At 45.6% G+C, this 20,846-nt stretch overlaps 1 long non-coding RNA gene across 1 annotated transcript in view; it reads right to left on the reverse strand.

Moving 5' to 3' along the window:
- Positions 1–20,846, reverse strand: part of LOC135367899 (uncharacterized) — a 195,888-nt gene that overhangs the window by 80,925 nt on the left and 94,117 nt on the right. The window contains exon 4 of the long non-coding RNA XR_010414573.1: positions 5,656–5,781. This is a non-coding gene — a long non-coding RNA (uncharacterized LOC135367899). The remainder of the gene's footprint in view (positions 1–5,655; positions 5,782–20,846) is intronic.

Raw genomic sequence — 20,846 nt, forward strand, 5'->3', positions numbered from 1 at the left:
CACCTTGCGATAATACAAGCAAAGCAGCACGCTAAGAGCAGAGTACACCGAGGACTCGTAAATCTCCTTTGGCTGACACGGGAAAAAACACGGGCTTCCAGGCACGCGTCCCGTAATGGTTGGGTAATGAAGGAGCCGTTTGACGGGCGGATGCTTATCGACGGCGTGCCTTTCCACCGGAAGTTCCGAACCGGAAGTCCCGCAGGACTTCTTTGACGCCAGGCTCATTTACTCTGCCCGCCTGTCAGCAACCTGGAGAAACCCTTCTTTTGCTTTGTGCTTCAAGAACGCAGGTAACAGAAAGAAAGCTGCGGGGCGGAAGAAGCTTACTCGTACTGGTTCCTCGAGAAGGAGACAGACAGCGATTAAATCGGTGGTGTGTAAACGAAACTTGGAATAACATTGTACCGAAATACTAACAAGTGCATCTATCATCAGGTCTCAGCATGACGTCATGCAGACACTATAGTCACGGCTGAGCTGTGAATGACGAATTATGGACGTCGCATTTTGGTTTTCCCAAGGAAAATCTCCGGCTAATTCAATCAGCTCGTAAGCCGTGCACTCTGAGAAAGAAAAGGAGTAATATCGTGGAGAAATCAGGGCTTCTTGTCCACTAGAGCGCGATTACCCCTCATTTTACTCCCCTGACCCCGAAATTTCCTCCGCAGCACTGAAAGCAGTTCCGAAATTCCCCAAACGTTGATGCAGGGGGGGTTGGGGGTGGAATCTATTTATTTTGACACGAGAAGTCAGCCAGAAAGGATGGATTGCTATTCCTTGTTAAATAACTCCATATTGGGTAGTCATGCTCCTGGAGTAGTTAGAGTAAGGCGATGTAGGGTCTGAGGTCTTCCACCGTGCCCCCCCCCCCCCCCCCCCAACTTTGATGCACTTAGTCCCGGAAGGTACTGAAAAAAGGACTTGCGGAGCATTTAGTCCTCAAAAAGACCATAGGTATTTCTTCTTGTTCCTTCTTGAAGCGTACTTTGGAGACGTTCTGCCTCTTTGTTTCTCCAATTTTTGTTTATTCTTGCCGTCTCTCAGCCACCCGTGCTTTTCTAGTTTCCCACTTTTGTAGGATAATGTGCCCCGCGAAGACGAAAGGGAATTCCCTGTATTCTGATTCTCTCTATCGTGAATGAATTCGTGAACAACAATGGTAGACAGCTGCACCTCTGGAGGGTTTTTTTTTCTCTTGTCACAACCGCTCAGACGAAGCGTACAGTGGTTACGTGGAAGCTTCATACGTGGGCATACACGGAGATTCATTCTTCTTGTGTCCACGAGCAAAAGACGTCGTTTACGTGGAATTTACTTCTATTGTCTCTCTTTGTCGCTGATGATCTAATTAACGAAATGCAGTAATACTTAGTGCGCAACAATTCACCCCCTTTCCTTTAATATTACCGTCCTTTTTGAACCCATACCAGACAAAACGACACAAACGGGATTGATATATAAACAGCGATAACAGAAGGTCAGTGTCTTGTAATTATCCGCATTGTTCAACGGTTTCCACAGATAGCATTCTCTTTCGTAGTGCGGTCGAACGCGTAGCTTAACGTCTGTGAAGAAGACGAGAACTGCTCTGAAAATTAATTCTGTAATTCTGTGATGATGACGTAGTGGGATGTTCTGAAGAAGACAAAAACTTTTCTGAAAATTAATTCTGTAAACATTAAGTACATCGATGAACAGATTTGGGGGACGGTTATATTTGATAACACGGCTGAACGCAAACACTACCAAACACTACATCCTTATAAGAATTGTGCCATCTGTTAACAAGCGTGAACACACATCTGCACGTGCATACACTACCATACACAGTTATCACCATTCAGCAGTCCTTGATAAAATAAAAGTTTTATGTTTTAAAATCTGATGTTTTTTTTTTTCTTCTATCCATCATCATCATCATCATCATGTCAGTTATTAGTAACATCCAGAGCCGTAGCGACGGTGGGGAGGGGACGAGAGGGGCAGCCGCCCCGGGCGTCCTCGCCAGAGAGGGCGCCGAACGGCAGGCCCTGGCAGATTGGTTGTGCAGTATAAAGTGGGAAAGGAGAGAATTTGAATTGAGAATTTGAATCTTGGCAGCGCAAATCAGCGTTTTTTTTTTCTTCTTTGTCTTAGATTTAAGGAAGGGGGGGGGGGCGCTTCACGTTTACCCTACCCTGGGTACAATCTCGCCTAGCGACGGCTCTGGTAACATCTCCCTGAGTCAGGAGAGTTATGAACAAAGGACGAACCTCTACTTCTTTTTAAGTGATGAGAGAGGTCGGCCAAGATTTGGCTTGCTACAAACCTCGTCCGTTTTTGTGTTTGTCCTTTGTTCACTACTCCCGAGACTCAGGGACAAGTTATACCAGCAACCAGCCTGCACCGCCTCGCTTGCATTTTGTTTCTTTGGTCAACAAAAGTTTTGTTTCTTGTTGGTTGTGGTGATGATGCGAAAGTGCACTTTGCATGGCATCTCTCACTTCAATTTTCTGCTCTTCACTTCACTCTTCGTTTGTCTCTTCTCCTCCTTCTTGTAAGTATGGCAGGGAACTTTATAGTTTTTTCTTTATTTTTTTTTTCCTTTGTCTCAATACGCGTGAAAGCATTCAAAGTAAGATGAAAGTACGAGTTGAAACTCACCGGACTTTCAAAAGTTTTCCCGTCATGGACACCGTTTAAAGGCTATACAATCTGAAAAGGGACCCGTCGGCCAACCTATTTTCCCTTTCGAGAACAGCGCTAGCGCTTCCACCGTCACAAACAGGGCGGAAGTGCAAGATGCTGTTCCCGCTTCGAGGAACGCGCGAAAATGCCCGAAGGGCTGTTAGCGATAGGCACTGTCGTGACCGGGAAGATAAAACGGAAGTGATGGACGGAAGAGGAACATTTTAGGAGTGACATATGACAATGACGCATGGAAAGCCCAGGGGACTGCAGGAGGAGCACGTGGGACGTTAACGCTATATGATAGTCGCTGGAACGAGTTGACAGTGTAACGATGTGAACGTATTGGGAATTGAACAACAGACGTTCATCAAGTTTCTACGTGTCACGGGATAACAATGTCGCAATAGATTTTGATTTCGAATTGAATTTCGATTTCCCCATAGCTGAATGGGTCAGGCCATTTATTGCATGGCATTTTTCTACATGATTCCACCAGGGAGTTTTCTGGCTTCCAGAGTTTACGTGCTTTTTCGTTTGGTGTGTGTGTCTCTCTCTCTCTTCATCCTCTCCTCTACTGGTTCACGTGACCACAACGTACGTTATATATAGGTGTCACTTCCTCACTGTTTTGTACCGGATGAAATGCAGTCCACTGCATGAAAGCTTGAGTCATAATAGACGCAGTAGTTTCAATGCTTTATCCCTTTATCCGGTATCTCCCTCAACGACTCGTCCTCCGACGCCACTTGCGACAACTTGGTTACCCCAACGTCTCTTTGCCCACTCTGCTCGGTCCAGTCCTGCACAACCAGGGGGCGGTTACGACGACTCTCTTCAGCTTTCTTCATGCCTCCGGCCTCTCGACCAGCCTCTAAGGCCCCGTTTTGTGCGTGTATGTTTGTTCTTTTTCTTTTTTTAAAGGAATAGCAAGTCGGCCTACGTCTGACTAACCTTTCCTCCCTTTCTTTTTTCAATAAACATATCCCACCCCCTACCCCCTTTATCACGAATTCATGTCACTGCAATCCTACGTGCAATCTCACGTGTGACGCGGAATAAAATTAATTTATAGTTTCCAGATGTATGACGTCATGCGGTTCCCAATGTACAGGCGCGTCTAGCAATACTGCTCTTCGAAGGTTGATCTCCGTCTCGTAACCACTGCTGCTTGCAGTTTTCCAACGTGCAACGGAGAGCGGAGACGCGTGCAGTTGCTAGGAGACAGACGTCAGAGTTCTCAGTGACCTCACATACTCTGGGAGAATCCGAAAATATGAAGTTCTAGGGGGGGGGGGGGTAATCTCGAAAATTCCTGGAAGCGTGTAATGTTCATTGACGGCATTTATATTTTGCGTGTTGAGACTTTTAGGGAGGTTGATCTTCCAAACGAAATAAATATTTATTTTTTAGTCCGCAGTGACGGTGTAAGGGGATTGCGACAATTGGTCCCGAGTTTGTACGTGCCAAATAAATGTGAAAGGCATGTGAAATTTGCGTCGATGTGAACCTATCACACTCGAATTTTTACAGGAAAGGCCATGATAGGTGCGTAGAAAATCGAAATAGAAGGTGCGTAGAAAGAGTAGCCAGTCCCGAGTGGCTCGGGACTAACATCTTCATCTTTTCCTTTTACAAGTCAAATCAAACCAAATCAAATCAGCACCACGACTAACGAAACTCATTCGGCCCTTGCACCGCTGCAGGCATCTCCGCCAGTGAAGCAGCGCGGAAAATATCACGTGCTCACGAGCACCAATGGGAATCCTCGCTCTTCTTGAGCTTGCCGCGCATGTGTGTTCGAGGGTTTGTATCTCGCTAAATACTTCACACAGAAATATAACTATTTTGATTAAGTGATCAACCGACATTGAAAACTCGAATAACTCGAGATAAACGTTCAGAGAATAATACCGCCCTATGGGCATTTCATGCGCTGTTTAACTCGGAACACAACAACGCGGTTTTGCTTCCACTTTGTCGCAGCTTCTCCGTTGCAATCATTGAGCCCGAAGTGACAGATATGTATGGAGTAGCGGGCGTTAACGCGGCCTCTTCCCATGATAGCTCATTTGTGAGCCTTGTCTTGAGGCGGAATACTAATAGGGGCGTCGCGTGCACTAGGGATCCTCACGCTGAGCACAGGGGATTCTGTAAGGGCCCGAGAAAATTAAGCCGGCTTTTCCGAATAACCACAGACAGGCGTAAGAAGGCGACACCTTCGGAATATATAGAACGGCTCGTATAAGCAACGGCTCGAATGTCGTGCATATGCGGAACGTGGAACAGCGATTCTGAAGCGATGTTCCGGAATATGGATTTTGGTTTACAGGAGAAGCGTGTTCGTTTGTAGCACTAGATTGCTCCAGACGCTTTAGTTCTTTCTTGCATTTTCATCCTTCCTTCATCATCTTCACATAATGTTCCACGTGCAGTGGGGTAGGGTACTGCACCACCGCGGTGAAACACCCCATCTCATCGTCATCATTTATTGTTGTTGTTGCTGTTAGTTTGCACAGGTTTACCTCTCAACGTTGGTAGTAAAATAAAATGGCGTAGCGACATGTGAATATGTGAATACTCCAACCTGTTTAGAAGTAGCAAAACTAGCGTAGTAAAAATAGCGTAAATAGCGTAAAGAGTAGGACATTGTGACACTGCTTCCCAGCCTCCTTGCGCTGCTCAATGGTACAATGGTTCGGCTTAAACCACGAGCGTGACTCCGCAAATCTGTGTCACTACCCGTGTAGTATGTGGCCTACCTGTGCCACGGTGAAAGCCGAAAGGCTGCAATCGATTGGATTAATGATGTCTGTAATTCGTGTAATTATGAGCGTACTGCAGATGCCGGGAACATCAAAATTTAAGGACTCTCATTTTAAAACCCCGAACTTTTCCGGTCTCAACATTCACGCTCGATTAAAATGAAAATTTTAAATCTACCTAGTGAAAAGTAAATAACGAAATGTAAATAAATCTACTTACTGGTACGACTTTACATCTTCTATTAGTTTTTCTGTCGTTGTGCCCAAAGAGTGTCGCTCTGAAACCTTGCTGGTTTGAGAGGTTTCCTCATTTCTTTCTTTCCTCATTTTCGCAAGTTGCATATTTCTGTAATGAGAAATGCGGCTTCGCTTTTTTATTAGTTTTTATACCGTTTGAGGCAACAAACAATCAGTTGCAAAACGGTCAAAGAAAGGGGATGATGATTTGTGTTTTATTGGCGCATCAACAACTAAGGCCATAAAGGGTGAAGAACAGGACGAGACAGACAGGCCCTGTTCTATACTGTTCTTCGTCCAATCTGCTTTTGTTTCGGAACTCCTCAAACTCAAAGAGATGTAACTGTCGGCAATTACACGAGCCAGCTTGCCTGCAGTTACAATGTTCTACGATATAAAATATCAGATCTCAGGTTGTCCTATGGCTTCCAGGATGAGTAATCCTAACAACAACAAAAAAAAGTTTTTCCTGAGAACCTGGGTTTTTGGGCACAGCTTGCCCTGGAATCTTATGTTGATATGTGCTGTTTGATCCCAACAAATTCAGTTGAAGTTAGCGCTTGTTCTTGTGATATGATGTGATAGAAAAAGAAAAAAAAGGGATTTAAGTCACAACAAAATCAGACTGGCTACCCCAGGCCACTTAGCAGTAGTTAGTTGAAATAAATATAAAAAAAGAAGGGAGAAAACCCAGTAGATGGGGCGCGGGAGACAAGCATCCCGAACTAGTGGGAACACTTGTCACAAAAGAGGGACAAGAAAGTGTCACAAAATGCCAATCAGATGCGTTTCTTCAAGGAAACGTAGGAACGTTTTCAATGCAGCCGCTTGATGATTGAATGGCTGAGGACCCAGGAGCTGTACAAGGTCAAATGGCCGGGCGTCCAAGCGAGCCAGACTTGCTTCTAGTGTCCTGCCATGCAGTTTGGAGATGTTCTTGTCTCATATGTCTATACCCGGTCCTTCCAGAACTAGGATGTTATGCTCCAAAACTGCTGGCATTTGCCGCTAAGAACATTCTCGGTCTACATTCTGTGCGACTTGATGTCCCTACACGGAAGTCTGTAAGACACGATATTCACGTTCACTGTTTACTACAGAATATAATTGTTGTTGTTGTTACTACAAGTGCGTGCTTTATTACGTGTTTAAAACGAAACAAACGCAAAAAAAAAAAAGAAGGAAAATCGTTCTTTGGTTTTCGTCAGAAATTTTTGTTAACAAATTATTTCGTCGAAGCCAAATACCGAATCAATAAGAATTTTCTCGTAGTGTATGAGTAGGGTTTCGCGTTTCCGGTTTTTATTTTGGGGCGGATTCGGCGTATGTTTTTCGATGTCTATTGATTTTCACGCAATCGGCGTTTACCCGACATGGCTTACCCGACAGTTATCGGCGAATAGAAATCACAATGTAATTTCCGCACGACGCTCATTCAACATGATGTTGATGTTGATGTTGATCAAGAAAAACAATAGGGAGATATTGAATTCGTCACGCGCAACATGACGTTGTTCGCTGCGGTGGCGTTTTACGGCTAACGAAAAAGTAAACGGCTATTTTTCACAACCATCGTATTTCTGTATATGGTTTTCTCATCTGCATCAACAACTTGCTGGGCACGTGCAGCAATTTATCTCTGTCGTCGTTCCTGGAATGTCCCTCTGTATTCGGTGTTTTTTTCGATTAAAACCGAATTAGGAAAAATTTACCCGGCGTATGTTTTTCGGTGTTCTTCGATTAAAATCGAAACAGCGGGACCCTATTTGTAAGACACATAGATGTCATGTACACAAGACATCACCTTCAGCAAGCCGAAAACGACCACTGCGCCCAGAAAAGGTCCACACACCATCCACGAACCTCTTCCGTCCCGCGACCACAAGCAAGGACCCCCGATAAGACCCACAAATCGCAGTAAATATGTTATACAAGTTGTGACGCAGTATACTGTGTGGGCGTTTATCACGGCGGAACGGAGATCACGCCAGCGATTGGAGCAGCCTACATAAAACGATCGGGCGGAAATTAGGACATCGTTTGGTGGTCCGATAGAGTACAGCGGGGTCTATGTTCATCAATCTCGCCGATCGGAGGCGAACCTTAGAGGAACCATTGGGCAAGCAGGCGCTGCGCGTAAACGGATCACCGGTCGGGTGGAAACAATAAGACAAATAATAATTACCCTGTTATCTATAGGAGTCCGTCCTACAGTCGATACGTGTGTGTTTTCTCGAAAGCGAGAAAGATAAAGAGTTGTACGTAACTCGTTATCTAGCAAAGAGTTACTTTTTGGGTGACGAAGTAATGCGTGTAAGTAACGCGTGTATACGCTCCGTTTCAAAGTAAGCAAGTATTATCGGAAAAAAGAAAGAAAGAAAGTATTGGAGCAGGGTGGTTGCCGCTTTTTTTTATTCTGTGTTAGCGCCGCGTAACAACTGTGGCTATGAGCGGCGTACAGATGTGGACAGATGGAGAGAGGACAGCAGGAAGGAGTGGGGGACAGGGGGGCTAGTATGCGTCCTGGGCCGACTTCAGCGGGAACTCTGCCGACATTCGTCTGGAAAGGCTTCGGAAAACATAGGGAAAACCTCAGACAGCACAGCCAGTGGTAGGATTCCAACCCACTACCTTGCAGTCTTCAGCACGACCTCGGCTACCACCAAACGAGCGGGACGCCTTACTGCCACTTACTGGCGCCTCAAAGCCCGCTCCGATATAATATGAACGCCATTCTTAAGTATGTCGACATTTCATATGTTGGTCACGTGGGAAACTGATGTCGAGTCCGCGGGTTCCTCAGGTCGCCACCCATATCACTGATCACGTGGAACATCCTTCGAAAAATGGTTGTGATTTTTACCCTGGTTGTGATTCTTAATAATCAAGCACATGTTGATTTTACATCTTTGGCTCCGTGGAATATCATTGTAAAGTAACAATAACAAAAATTAAATTATGAGTGATGACGTCACGGAGTAAAGTAAACGTGGCTCGTGCATGCGGGAAACGGGAACTCCTTCATTTTGTTTTCTAGTTTAGTAGCAAGTAACATATTTAGATCCTTTTTACCCCAGATGACGCGTTACGATATTAAGTTATTATTATTATTTTTTGGCAACATGTACAAATAGTACCTTACTAAGATACGGCACTAAGTACCGGCAAAGCGACCCTAATAGTAACCTCTTTGCGGCTTTGTGAACAATACGAAAGCCGCTGCAGAAACCGGGCTGCAACAATTCCGCGTGCCCTTCGAAGTTTGTGGCATTTCATTGCATATATGAACCTAATACACACTCTACGATAATAAAAAATTGAGTAAATTAGGGAGCAATTACAGCTACTGGTCTCCTATAGATTGCAATCGCTCCTCATTTCAGTTGGTTGACCCCCCGCAGGTTTACATCACTTCTGCGGCGTCTACGACTCAACGTCGCCTTCACCCCTGTGTTCTGGGTTAAGCTGGGTCACAGTAACACGGCGCTTCGCCCAGCTTGCCACACCCCAGCTAGGATCTTCCATATCATCGAGGACTGCTACCGGTACACGAGTGAACGCCGGGTGTTTCGACTCCATTTGGGCTGCTTGACCATAGACCATTCAGCTTGTCCAAAGTACTTTGCCCATGGAGCTCTCCTGCGCATCAGGGCCGGGCACTTCGCTCCCTTTTTGCTTTCATGCAAGCCACTGGACTCCTCGAAGAGCTCTAAACAGAACTCCGACGTCGCTTCCCGTTCATCATAATTCATACTCTCATTAACCGCTGTGAAGTGGGGTAGGGTCCTGTGGCTACCACGGGGAAACATCCCATGTCATCATCACTTCTCCTTCATTTATTGTTGTTGTTGTTGCCTGACCCCGCAATTTACTTCCTCACGGTGCTGTAAGTAATCCCTAACCTTTACAGAAGTTTCCACGCACTTAGCCCCGAAAGAGAGTGATGGTTGTGGCAATGCATTTAACCCAGTAATAGCTTGATAAAATAAAAAAGAAAGGGAAGGTTAGTCACGATGGAGGCTTGCTATTCCCAAAAGCAAAGACAAACTAACAAGAAGGAAGATGAATAAACAGAGACACAGCAAATTATGAAATTTTCGAAAGACAGCTCCTTCACTAATCGTTGTGCAGACAGTCATGTAGGAGGTACCAGAGAGTGCCCACGAGTTTAGCTTCACGAAGGAATCGTGTCAGCGCAGACGTGAGAAGGACTCAAGATCAGTCCTCCTGTTTTTACATTTTTTTTTTTAGAATGCAGATTTTGATAGTTTTTCTTTCCTTACTTTTCTTTTTTTAGTGATCCTGATCGGCGTGGCGGGTTTGGCATATTGGTGCAAGTTCATTTTTCGAGGCGCCATCGAAAACATACGAACGGACAAAGAAGACAGACGATGCGCGTTGACCCATACGTTGCCTGCGCGCTCGCTTGCAAGATAGACGACACACTTCCTAAATGTTGTTACTGGGACAACATGCGTCGTCAATTTTCTGTGCCCGAGACAGCACAGCAGAAAGTGAATTTGCCGTATCCCTATTTTTTAGCTTTCCTCCTACCACAAAACGTCAGAATTAAGTGCAAAACAACGTGAAGTACTCACGAGAAAGCTTAGACCTTTTTAAGAAGATGCTTTGGACGCGGGACATCGGATATTTGGAATCTTATAAAATGATTTAGTATGCCCCCGTAAAAGTTTCTATTATGTGCGATCAAAGCACAGGCGATAAGAACAAAGATACCAATTAAATTATGAATGGTAACATCATGGGACATCACGATAACAAGTTCATTTAGAGCCAACCCCGTTTTGACCCTTTTTGTTGTCAAACTACTCGCGTTCGACTGCAACCTAACTGTACAAACTGTGGCAACTATCCTCGAAGCCTCTACCATCGAACCTAATCTCTACCATCGGGAAGCTCGCCCAAAAAGCTCTGCTAAACTTTCTGAAGGTCGACCTGCAAGTAAGTTACTACTTGCAAATAAGTTAACGGACCTCCGCTGTTACCCCCCTCCCCCCTTGCACAAAAAAAAAAAAATTACAGGGCGGTTACTATTGTCTAACACGAATTTCAGCGGTAGCTGTTGTGTGTGGGTGTTGAGACATTTATTGCTAATATATGCACAACTACTTTAGAGTGACAAGTACTGCCTTGTGACCTGCGAAGTGAGTGGTGACGTGTAGAGCAGGGATTAAGCGGGACAAAAATATTACTAAAATCGGGACAGAATCGGCACAGGAAACGCTGAAAAATCGGGACCCTTTCCGGGACAAGGTACCCATCTCGGAGTACGTGTCAAGACTGCTTTTATTAGCTTTATATTATTTTTATTTGCTTTGCATCACCGAAACCTAAATCGAAACCGGAGGGTTTTGTGATACAGCCACATCGATTTCCCCAGAGACCTTCCCGTTAATAGCTACCACTGTAATATGTTACACACGCTAAGAAAAAAGAAGTAATTTTACTCCTTTTGGGGACTAAATGCATTGCCACAAAAAATAGCCCCTTTCGAGAGTAAATGCACGGGGGTAAATGAATGACACAGAGTGGAGACTGCATTTCACGCTCTGTTCTAAGAGTACCAGGTACATAATTTGTGTGCATGCATGAAAGTACTTTGAATCAAACCGTCAACCGTGATATATTGAGTGAAACAAAATCTTGCGACATACATAGCGCACAATTCACGAAGAAAGAAGCGCTAACTGTTTCTTACTCTGTTTGGGTGGAAAACTGTGAAGTTGGCTGAGTTATGCAGCCATATGCCATCGAATTGACCAAGAGCACATATTTACCTAGACTGTTGCATTCGGAAGACCATTTGTGAAGTTCAGAGACAATTTGCATTCCTGGGAGTAAATGTCGGGGTTAGGGGACTAAAATGGGTTGTAATTGGGGGGCAGTCTAGGGGACTAGAAGCTGCTATTACTCCCCATTTCACTCCTTTTTTTCTTAGAGTGCACCAGAAAAGCTCCAACTTTTGGAACTCTTCATCAGAGGCTCATCGCGATTATACAATCCCCTATATCACCTGCATAATCTTACCTTATAACTTACCTATAAGTTGACTGAGTTATACAGCCTTATGCCATCAAATTGACCAAGAGCCCATATTTACGTAGACTATGGCATTCAAAGGACCATTTGTGACGTTCAGTGACAATTTGCAGTCCTAAGGAGTAAATGTCGGGATCGGGGAACTAAAATGGGGAGTAAATGCAATCTAGGGGACTAGAAGCTTCAATTACTACCCACTTAACTGATTTTTTTCTTAGAGTGTATACTGCTCCCGCATTAACCTTACTGCTCCTTTTTTAAAGTCCCTGTTCATGCTCGCCCGAACTTCGCAAATTCTCTTCTGCTTGGCGACGATCACTAAGAAGACTCAGCGAACCGATAAGAGTTATTTCCAGAGCGTCACGCTAAAATCTAAACGGTGCCCACGGTCTCTTTCAGCAAAACTGTAGCGAATTTCCATCAGCATGTTTAAACAGTGTTTCCCCCTCCAGGGTAACTGGCTAAGGGACCAGGGCAACGCAGTACAGTTTCGCTACGCTGTCCGATGAAGCATTAAATATGCGACGGCGAATAATTGCAGCATGATGGGACGGACGGACCAGCGCGGCTCCGTCGCCGGCGGCTGAGGCTATTCAGCCGGAAACCAGAACGCAGCTCTTAATAACCACGAATTTCTCGTACGCCACGCGGTAGCCTGCGAAATTAGTGGAACCTGTCCTGGCAGAGATTGTCGCAGATTGTGGAAGCATATTGGGAGTGACTCGTGGGATCTAGCGCCACCCGCAGCGGCACGTACATTGGATGAGGTAGTGGTCAGCCCATCATGGCGCCAGGTAGAGATTAATCGGGAGTTGGTTTGCAGTAACAAGGTGTTAGACGTATTTCTTATTCGTGAACAATGCTAACACCGTACCATAAAAAAAAAAAAAGCTTGACGATAAGATATACAAGCACCATTAAACCTGGAAAGTGCTACTTCTCAACAACATTACGCACTGGACACTGTTGTCATTTCGAGGCGATATCTGATTGTTCACACCAGACAAAAATGTTTTCTTTAACGCGGACACATGCGGTCTACTTAACTTTCGTTTCCCGAGAGAGTTGGCTGCACCACCGCAAGATTGTTTCCTTCGTTTTGCTTCTCTCCCGCGCTTTAAGGAAGTAATGTAATCGGCGCCAGCTTGCAGGATATGAAAGCCATTATTTTCGTTCGCAGGGATCTGAAAAACTGAAGTAACTTTGTTGAATTTGTTGATTGCAATCACTTCCCCGACTGTCACCGTAGAGAATGACATCATTTTGGCCGAAATATCGCTGCTGCGTGCCGAGAGAAGAGACTTTGTTGCATCTCCTGTGGGCTCCCATGTATTGAAAATTTGACAAAATTTAATTCGCCAAAAAACAGTGGATCGCGTCAGGCCTTCAAAAATACGCCATTCCCTAGATAAACTCGAGGAGAACACGCCTGTACCTGTTTCGTGTAGAAATTTAGCTAGGTTTTCGAGAACCCTGCGAACAAAAATTCCCCGTAGCCTTTCTTAAGAAGTGAGCCCTCCTTGACCAACTTTTTCTGACACTGTAAGTACAGTACTGAGAGCGTTCAAAAATACGTAATATAGTCGTGTCCAGTCTAAGAGCGGTACGTTGAAGATCCCCCCCCCCCCCCCTATGTTTGTTCCGATGGGCTGCAATAGCTAGCCACATCACCCTGTACGTTGCGACATGTTGTGCGCAGACACCGAAACTATAGGACTCTAGTGGCATGTGGTGGAGCTGCAGTGTATGTAATTTATCCGTCGGAGTAACACTGTTAGGGTTGACGTACTACATTTTATGTCATTCTTACGTTGAACACGGGTATTCACTGGCGGCGAAAAATGTTAGTGCCATTTTACGCAAGCCCTGATGGCGGTGAACTCGTAAGAACGTATTGCACGTATCCTCCTTGCGTTGTATTAGAAGAACATAAACTACTTTCACGTGTCCTCCCTTCAAGACGAAGGATGCGTCTTGAAATGAAAGACTGCCACGAAAACGCCCTCGGACACACTCCCGCCCTCTGAGGCACATGGCTCGCGCACACTGCACTGGCGCAGCAGCCTCCGTTATGGGCGTTTATGGCGGTATTTATGGACGCTCCCTAACAGCTCAATTAAACGAGAGGCTCTGAATCCCAGCGATATATATCGAGGCTATATCTTCGTTTTTCCCTCCAAAGCCGCGCTTCCCTGTCGTCTCTATAGCTTCAGTTTAACAGCGAAATTCACTTAACGCGTCGATCCCAAGACGGGTAAGCGGCACGTGATAAGGATGTAAAGTTTCGCTGAGAGGAGATTGATAGAGAAAATTCTCGGAACTTATATAGTGTGATGATGGGCGCTGTGGCGCTGAGCGCGGTAGTAAATAGTGAGCTTCTCCATGTATTCACACGAGTGACGTCCCCACGGAATATTAAAACAAAAAACTGCTAACGGAGTAGAAGTTCCACCGCATCTTCTCTTGAGCATTCGCATGGCGTCAGAATATCTGGAGTGGCGTACTAGTACCGAGATCCTAGATAAAGAGAGCCTGCTGAATGCTGCATCTGGTGATGGTGGTGGTGGTGATGATGATGATGATGGCACTGCAGCCCATCGTCAGCCACGCTTAGGCGGGCAACGTCACGACTACACCGCCTCTGGTGGAGGTGCTCACGAAAAATAATGCCGTTGTCGGCCTCACAGACGTGGGCGGCAATGGGTGGGGAATTGCGTTCTGGGCCGACTTCTAAGGGAACTGTGCCGACATCTGTCTGAATGCGTCTGAGGAGAACCCAGGAAAACCCCCAGATAGCACAGCCGACACCAGGATTCGAACCCGGGTACCTTCCAGTCTCGACGTGACATGGCCAGCACAGTAACCACTCAGCCAGCTCGCACACACATAGCTATATAGCTATAGCTATATATAGCACACATATAGCTATAGTCGAGACTGGGAGGTACCCGGGTTCGAATCCCGGTGCCAGCTGTGCTGTCTGCGGTTTTTCCTGGGTTTTCCTCAGGCGCTTTCAGACATATGTCGGCACAGTTTCCTTAGAAGTCGGCCCAGGACGCACATTCCCCCAGGGCGTCAGTCGCGACGTTACCCACCTCTGTGAGGCCGACAACGGCGAGCCCTTTCACAAGCACCACCGCCACCACCGTTTAAGCAACGAGGCTCTGTCCCCAGGTGGCGTTGGTACCAACACCACCTTAAGACAAAGCCTGATCGCTTGAGCGACGTGACGTAACAATTAAGAGCCCGCCAGTCACGACGTTGCTATAGAAAGCAGCCGCCATCAGCGGCATGGGCAGCCATTGGTAGCTACAGATACCACGTGTTTCAAAATCGTCTGCGGCGATTGGCTGAAATATTGGATGGCGGCTGCGATTGGCGGACATTTATATGTCTACGTGCGAAGGAGTGAGAGGAGGCATTAAACAGGCGTTCTGTACCTAGGTGGCGTTGGTACTACGGCGTTGGTAGAGTAAACGGCTCTGGCACGTAGCAGACGACACCATCACCCCTGTCGTCCGCTACGCAGAATATCTTGTGGCTGAGCCGCTGTATATTCCCCACGGTTAGAGGAGCACGAAGAGATATCACCTTCGTTGGGTGCTCGCGCTCACGTGCTAGCTGGAAGTCGTGGCGTCTTCTGCTGGAATATTCTGGCGAATGTCACTGGTATGAATACACGGTACGTCGAAGGACGCGTGGTAGACATGTTTATGACATCATATGCACTCGCTTATTTAAACATGTAGGTGGTAGCGGCTCGAACTTTTAAGGGATCACCCTTTTTTTTCACTCCCTCCCTCTTTTAAGCATTGATTCCTTATCATACGCTAATCACAGTTCATTGCACAAAGCTGATTTGATACGTCTTTGACGAGTTCTAATGAAAGTGGAACATGAATATTGGATACGAGCAATCCTGAAGCGAAAATGAATAGTCTTTTGTTATCCCTTGCTACTAAAAGATGAGTTTTAAAGAGACTGTAACATTACTCTTAGTGACTCTTTAAAACTTATCGTGTTCACTTGCGAGTGCTAGACTTTGTCCATTCTTGCTTGTTAGCTCGCTACTATCGCTCAGGTGGTAAATACGGTGTGAAGTAGCAGTTCATATTCCGTTCATGAGTTTAATAAATTTTCCTTTAACAAAACAATGAATAACAGAAAGCGAACAAGGAATAGCACAAACTTGATACACATAAAATGACATGGACGCACGCTAGCCCGTATAGATGAACTCCATAATGAAAACTCCTGAGTGTGGGAGACATCGATCCTTTCGTCGCCCACGCTTAGACTTTCTCGATATGAAACTTTATATTATTTTTCAATAGTAATAAAACTGAAGGGATGCAATACGAACTCTCCGAACATGCCGTCCAATTACTAGCAACTTCAGAAACTCCAGTTTCCACTGTGGAGCAACTCGAATCATGTGCTGTCATCTCCTGAAGTTCGCGTGTTTTGCTACATTCCACATCGCGACGGATGTTTCCGTGCTCCATTACTTCGCATGGAGTTCAAATCTAGACACAAATTCCTAATACCACGCCGTCCAATCCGCAGCATCGCATTCCATTTGGAAGTTCGCTTTTAGAAAGCAACGTCTCTCTCGAGAAAGTTCGCCTAATTCCGTTATGTGGGCATCAGACGCCGTATAGCTAGTGGCACGAACGGAATTTGCGCAACTGCGAAGCTATGGGGTGAAAAAGAAAAGAAAAGAGGGAAATGTTCTCGTTCTTTCATTCTCGAACTCCGTGCGAAGTCGATCAAAGCACCGGGGGTTCGCTCGTCGCGTAGTGTCGGCAGTGTGGCCCAAATTCCTGGGACAAAATCTATTTGCTGCGTCTAGGATTCATTTGTGGCTGATTCCGGCTGTTGTATCCATAATCGAGTGCAGAGAGAGAGAGAGACAGGCTCGATGATGATCCGCAGTATATGGATGGCTCTACGACCTTAATCACGTCCAGTGTACTCGTTGGACGATTGGCTACCTTCCGTTGCTCACTTTTCTTCGGTGTGTTTGTCGTACGCCTTGTTTGTTTATATGTAGTACGGAGAAGTTTCGTATATAGGAGAAGGCGGTCCGTTTTGTTTGGACGTTCCAGTGAGCTAATGTCATCCGCACTTTTAGCGGAAAGTACATCGACATTCGCGAGAGCTATGGACGGAGGACCATGGCGAAAGTGAAAATTCGCGAATAACACGAAGACGTACTGTTGACGTGTTCATGAAATAATGGCAAGCAACTCCAGAAGCTGACTTCTCTTTATGCTGCATATCTAAATTCAACCTTTCTTGTAAGGTCTTCACTGCACCTTGCTTCTTGAAAGCACTTTCAGAAGCAGCAGAAGCACCACGCTTAAGACCCATAATTAACAGTCGCTTTGGTTCCTAGAAACTGGAGATAATGGGAACAGCTTGAAGCCCGCTTTTGGGGGGGGGGGGGGGGGGGGGGGAGTCCCTATATGACACACCAATCCGGAAATTCCGAAACTCTGCTATGCAGCCAACTGTAAAACCGAAACCGGAAAAATCGCGAATAATCACGTTCGCGCAAGCCGTTCTTGCGAAAGTCAAGGGATAACTGAATACGCATGGATCAGACTATGACATATCATTGAATACAGTCTTACAGATGATATACTATAACTATAAGAGCAGCCCAGCACCTTAAGTACATCCGGATGTATGTTACGAAGGTTTGGCGGCCTAATTAGGTCTTGCTCTGAACCGGCGCAACGGTATAGGAAGCAACATCTCTAACGCTGCAGAGATTTTGGCTGTTTTGAAACGATTTCTAGGCCCTCCATGCTTACCCCACGTCAAGAATAATAAACTAGGAACCTTTACACAACAGCATGATCAACAATAGAAGTTTTTTCCTGCGTGCCCTGTTTCTCCTGCGAACAAATTTATCGCTCTTGTCGGTACCAAACGGAAACGGCTGGGAGCGCAGGCAACCCTGCTTGTCTGATCCGCAAATTTAAAAAAAAGCAACCCACGAGAATGCTGTATACGTATGTAGCCTGTCACTTCCATTTATTTACCAATATGAAAGCACGTAATAAAATGGCAGGTATCAGCCGGTGCACCGTTCGTATCGTCAATATTTGTTCGGTACGAGTTTTCGAGAGAACGCGCACTTCAGAATGCGCAAAAATTGATTACGCCTTCGATATCTGAATGCCAAGGCAATGAAATTTCCATCAACCTCCATTTATCAGACTTACTATTATTTTTCTCCCTTAACAGCGGAACCCTCTTGTAGCTGTTACTCCGCTGCACGACTACCCCCCCCGCCCCCATATAGAGAAACGTTTTCCTTTCACTAAACTACACCTGCGATGTGGGGTAGCTGGCAGCGGTACATCATATTGAAGCAGCACAAGAGATGAAAAACGAGATAACTTCACAGGACGACTGCTTACTTACAACTAAAAGACTTTTACTATGACACAAGCATTGAAAAGGATCCCACTGTTCGAAAATACGTCGACAAAAGCGACCAGTAAAGACCAGTTGTGCAATAAAATACGGGAAGTATATCCAATTAAATGTGCAGGGGAGAACACGTGCGTGAGTTCCCCATCAACTGACTTATTATCTCGAGAGATAAAATAGAGCGAGAAGCTGCCTCACTGCTACTGTGCGGATGCTCGTGTATGACGTAACACATTCCTGCTAACTTTCCTCCCTCTGTAAGCTTTGTGTCATAGTAAACATCTTTTAGGTCTAAATAAGCAGTTGTCCCGTGAAGTTCCTTTCACTAAGTTCTGGAGTTGACTGCATCCGGCAGGAGGGATGCCCGTGCGCATTCAGCTCAAAAGCTGAAGACAGAAATCCTCGAGCTAAGTCTGAAAGAAACTTTGCTGGATGCCAGCAGAGGGCATTGAAATAAATCCTTCGCGAGTCCAGTGAGGCGTATTCCTTACACGTTTGACGGCCAGAAAAGAGGATCTCTGCAGTTGCGCAACTGGGAGCGACTTTCATAGCTCAATGAAATAGACGACGCGACTTTCGAAAAACACCAATATAAAACGGCGACTCAGGAGTATACTGATAGTTTTTTTTCTAAAGGCCCGTGTTCTGTCTGCTTTTTGGTTCTTCCGCAAGGCCCTCTTGGTGAAGGCTTTCTTGAACATTTCGTAAGCTAAAGAAGCGAGGTATTGCGACGCGTTCTATGACTCCATACACGTTATGTGCATCAAAGTATGGCGCTATCTCAGGGCTTCTAGACTATTAAGTGGGACTGCATGCTTCTCCGTACGTGTAACGGAATGATATATTTATGTATTTCTATGCTCGTCAGAGTGAGGATTACCGCTACAGACGTAATATGCTACAACCGCAAACCTACGTTCCCACTGCCGAGAGTGAAAAAAACAAACAAAAAAAAACACCTGTCTCAACCTCTCATGTTCTGGGTGATATTGGGAACTCGTGGAACTACTAACTGAATAGGAAGGGAGTTGCCTCAGGACAGAAGCCGCCGATATTTCGAACAGAGACTGTTCTTCTTCTGGGCGAACAGTCGAACTGCTGCCGATATTTCGAACAGAGACTGTTCTTCTTCTGGGCGAACAGTCGAACTGCTGCAGCGAACTGGGAGAACAATCTCTGTTCGAAATATCGGCGGCTTCTGTCCTGAGGCAACTCCCTTCCTACATCTCTACCGGTTCGCTGGATTTCTACCCATCTACTAACTGAGTAAAACGACAAGTTCTTTATCCAGTAGGATGATAGAAACTTCACTAATACACGTGTGTGATCCACTTTGAATTCGAGTCACCTCTATTACCTCTCTTTCCCAAATGATTTCTGCTCACTCATTGAACCTGATTCCGAGGTTCAATTAAATCAAGCACATCAAGAATGAGGTTGCTTATCATTATATTTTCAACAAGTTACCTAGATCATCAGATAGTGCATCGCCTCCGGCGATAAAACAGCCCAATCATCATCTATCATCAACATAAAATTGCTGTTTATCACATCACACCTGATTGCGATCACCAAAAGTGTTGTTTAAGGCTCCTGTGCCCGCAGCGCGCCCCATGGTTGAGGACGAAATTGACCACCACCGTAGAGCGGCGCTCCTGTTCCAGTGGAGTTATCAAAAAGTTTCATATATAACGTGTCAGCTCTATACCTTATTCGTGCTGCAGAAACTGCTCGCAGAAATCCGCTGAAATAAAAGGGCCCTCCATCACTAAATAAAACACGGAGATAGAGAGAGCTCTGTGGGGAAACACGGGACCAGGGAAAGTTAACTCATACACATTGCAACTGAGCTGGGTGGAGTGAGAAGCGTTGTTAGAGAATCCGTTCCATTTTCTCGGAGCTTTTCTTACTTTTCACTCTCTCAGCTGGCTCGGAACGAAGGTAGGAGCTAGATTGGCTTTCCATTGTGTACGCTGACGTAAATACCCATAGTCCTCAGACTTTAATGCTTGTGGACGGGATGCTGTGGTTCCCCAGAGGTCCTGTACGCCGTCTGGAGAAATACCCATGGGAATAAATGGTGATTCGAGGCCGAAAGCCGTTCTCAGAGTGGTGATGTTTTCGAATCGAGATAATATTTGCAGTCTTTTCTTGTTTTTTTTCTTCTGCAGTGAATCATACACTTCACATCATATTGGAAGCTGCAGCGTAATTTTCGCATTTGAAGGGACGGTCGCATTCGTTCCAGTCGATTTCGAAACTACACGCACAGAAAAATAACCGTTCTTCGAGAGTTCTTCATAGTGCATGAACCTTAATCTGAACCTTTCCGATCTTCGAGAACGGCTAAGGATCTCCTGGCTTCCTACTTTTGAAGAACCCTTTGAAGGGGCACCAAAAAAGCAAAAACAACTTGCTCTCAAATGTTTCAAAGTACGTGTTTCAATTAGTGCAATTCAAACAATGTTCTCGTGAATGTTCCACTGGGAACATTTATCTTCACGTCCTTCGGACGGCGACGCCAGTCCGCTTTGCAACGCGCACTATGTTTTCCACAGCGACTGTGGCATGCGCGTGCACACGTAGCATGGACAAAAAAAAAACCGATGCGCGAGCTGAAACGACGTTCTCTGCTTAGCGCCGAAGCAAGAAAGAGTCCGGTATATTTTT

The sequence above is a fragment of the Ornithodoros turicata genome, chromosome 9, assembly GCF_037126465.1.
Source record: "Ornithodoros turicata isolate Travis chromosome 9, ASM3712646v1, whole genome shotgun sequence".
NCBI classification, from domain to species: Eukaryota; Metazoa; Arthropoda; class Arachnida; order Ixodida; family Argasidae; genus Ornithodoros; species Ornithodoros turicata.